Source organism: Orycteropus afer, unplaced genomic scaffold, assembly GCF_000298275.1.
Source record: "Orycteropus afer afer isolate SDZICR_OR568_19922 unplaced genomic scaffold, OryAfe1.0 scaffold00083, whole genome shotgun sequence".
NCBI lineage: Eukaryota > Metazoa > Chordata > Mammalia > Tubulidentata > Orycteropodidae > Orycteropus > Orycteropus afer.
The window spans coordinates 568,315-571,440 of NW_006921670.1; the positions used below are offsets into that span (position 1 = coordinate 568,315).

The 3,126-nt window shown below is 52.9% G+C and overlaps 1 protein-coding gene across 1 annotated transcript in view; it reads left to right on the forward strand.

The window, feature by feature from the left end:
• Window positions 1-172: 172 nt before the first annotated feature.
• The window catches only part of MPST (mercaptopyruvate sulfurtransferase), a 4,707-nt gene continuing 1,753 nt past the window's right edge, over window positions 173-3,126 (forward strand). Inside the window, exon 1 of the mRNA XM_007941744.1 lies at window positions 173-202. The gene's annotated coding sequence lies outside the window, so the exon portion shown is untranslated. The remainder of the gene's footprint in view (window positions 203-3,126) is intronic.

Below are 3,126 nucleotides of genomic sequence, written 5' to 3' on the forward strand. Positions count from 1 at the left end.
GCGCGTCCCCCGGGCCCGGTCGGTGGAAGGCGCGGGCAGCGGCGGGGCCGAGTAGCCCTAGCAGTGGGTTGTGCCCCAATCTCCTCCCTTTGGCTGCCGCAGGTTGGTGGTGGGAGGAGGGGACGCAGCTGCGGGCGCGGGGTGGGGGCGTCCTACCGTGAGGGCTGTGGCCGAGCCGGGAAGCCGGAAGCCCGAGAGCCGGGTGACGACGGCGGCGGCGCGCTAGCTTTCTTTTAGGGGAAGGTCACTCTTTGGGGTGCGTGGCGCAATGACCCTACTCTGAGGAGGCCGCGGGGTCTGAGCGGAGAAGGGGGTTGCAGACTTGGAGGGAAGGCGCGCCCCTAGGTTCGCCCTGGGGATCACTTGTCGGGGTGGCCTGTTTGCTGCTTGGTCCTGGTCAGGCAGGGTGGGGAGCCGTGAGTAGGGGTGAGGTGACCTGGAATCACCAGAGAGGGAGGAGGGAGGGCTAAGAAAGCTGAACTGAGAAGTAAGGGAGATGGGAGGCGGGGAGCAACCCAGAGGCTGAAGGAGGAGACACTTACAAAGAACTTCCTGGAATTAAAGAAATTAACATTTGTCAAGGCCTGCCCTGCAGACACTTTGCTGAGTACATCAGCCAGTGTTACTTAATTCCTACAACAAACCAGCCAGGTAGACCAGAAACTTGTTGAAAGCCTGCTGGAGAGGCCGGTCCAGGTCCCTGATGGCTCAGGTAGGTTTGGCTGATGCTGGGTCCTGGGACTGAGGCCCAAGTGGCTGGAGCTGCCTTTCTTTATCTTCCTTCTGCCCGGAGCCCTAGGCTGGGCTGAAGCCACATACTCCTTTGGACTGCCTTTGTTTTTAATGTGGTTTATTTAATTGTAAGAAGGAAATGTTGTTTTTAACACTGACATTTGGCTGCTAATCAGAAGGCTGGCGGTTCAAATCCACCAGCCACTCCTCAGAAGGGACGTTGGGCAATCTATTTCCGTAGTGATACCGCCTCAGAAACCCAAGGAGGGGTCCCTGTGAGTTGGAGCTGACTCCATGGCAGTGAGTTTGGCTTGTTTTTTTGTGTTTAACAACCAGCTGGCAAAATTCCTGAAAATCTAACAGTTGGCTCTTGCAAGCCAGTAGGTGACACACCTCCATCACCTGGGATACTTTTCTCACGTCCCTCTCCCTTTTAGAACATTTTTATTCTGAAATAATTATATCCTCACAAGAAGTTGCAAAAATTCATACTTGGGTAAACATTGACCCAGAGAGTCTTCCAAACCTTGTGCATGGCAGTGAGTAACACACCACCATGGTGACCCGGCAGGGAAGTCCTTGGGAAGTGCTCACTCTCAGAACAGTCCTGCTCTTTAAGAGCCCACCCTGGAAAGGGGCCGGGGCCACACTGTAAGTCCGGAGTCCCTTTACTCCCAGAACACCCCTACCCCCAGTGGTCCTGTCCCCCCCAGGCACTCAGTGACCTGGTCTCTGTTCCTGGTGGGAGACCTTCAGTGCGATAAAGACAAAGCCTGCACTCCACACCCCCCTATACGGCCTACGGTCCCCAAACTGTCAATCCTGAAGTTGTAAGATTGTAGATTTGCTGCTGTCAGTTCAAAGACCACAGGTGAGAGTAAATTATAAGAAATAATAGATACTTATTAAACCATTTTTAATGTTTATGGAAACCAGCCATATACCATGTAGCCCCTTGTCATTCGTTAGTATATCTTCTTTCTAAGAAGCAGAGATTGGAAGCATCATTATAAGGAACAGGAACAGCCTAGGGAGTCTAACATATGCCCACCATCACGTGACGAGTGTAGCCATGGAGTGGGCTTTGCACTGGCTTTGGGGAGCGCCGACTCCTACACCAGTGTTCTTTCCACTCCAAGTGAATCCTTGGTGAGGAGGAAACTAGGAGCCCCAAGAATAGGGGGGACAGGAGCTGCTGTGGTTGACGGTGAGATCTTCAAGAAGCCTGCAGCGTCCCCAGCATTTTCCAGTTGTGGTGGAGCCCACAGATACAGGGATCGTCCCTTAGCCCAGGCCTCCACGGCAACCTCCTTAACCTGAAGGTCAGGGTTTCCTCGGCCCCAGAAAAGGTCAAGTCAGCTTGTACACCTCTCTCTCCAGGAAGCCTTCCCATCCCTCTGCTTGCACCCCAGAGGGTGTTGTGTTGGGGGCCCCCTCTGTGCTCTGGATTCTGGACATTCCTCAGTTGTCTCTGAAGCAGGCCCATAGCTTGGCTGAGTCAAGAATGCATAGAGATGCTGGCCACGTGGGCATAGTGGGTTCCTAAAAGCCAGCAATGATGGCACTGGGGGAAAGGGTGGGTACAAGGTGGCCATGGGAGTGTGCCTTGGGTTAGGGAAAAAGTGGGGACTGATGGGAGCTATGCCCCCTAGTGGGAGAGCTCAGCCTCACAGAAGGAGCGATCCACACAAAGGCACTTTACAGACTAGTGGCTGCCCAGCAGGAGGTCAGTGTGTTTGGAGACTCTGGGCCCTGGAAGGCCTTGACTGTTGAGCACTCTGCTCAAATGTACTCTTAGCCCCTGACCAGCAGGGGCAGTGGAGAGAAGAGGCAGTAAGGCTCTAAGTCACTGTAATTACTGCTAGAAGCACTGAGGAAGGTCAGGTCAGAAGGGCAAAGCCTGGGTTCCCCAAACTCCTGTGTCAGTGAAAAGTCTGTAGTGTCAGATTGATGGCCCAGTGTGAAGGCTGGTGCTACCACTTCTTGGCAGTTGCCCTCAGTCAACTTAGTGAACTTCTTTGAGCGTCAGGAGCCCCAGTGTCCTCCTCTATGAAATGGGAGAATGATTTCAAGCCACTTGGATTTATTCAACAAATAAACCGTGTGAGGCATTGTTCTAAGGCATTGTGAACTTGGCACCTAGCAAGCACTCTGGGGAGAAAGATGAGGCGTATGCTTGTAAAGATTTACAGCCTTGGAAACCCTATGGGGCAATTCTGCTCTGTCCTACATAGTCCTGTAAGTTGGAATCAATTTAACAGCCATGGGTGTGGTTTGGTGAGTTTAGCAAGCACTCAGTAAATTACAGCTACTGTTAGGATGCTTAAGGAGCTTTGGTGGCACAGTGCCCAAGGCACTTCATTGCTAACCAGAAGGTTGGCAGTTCACACCCAC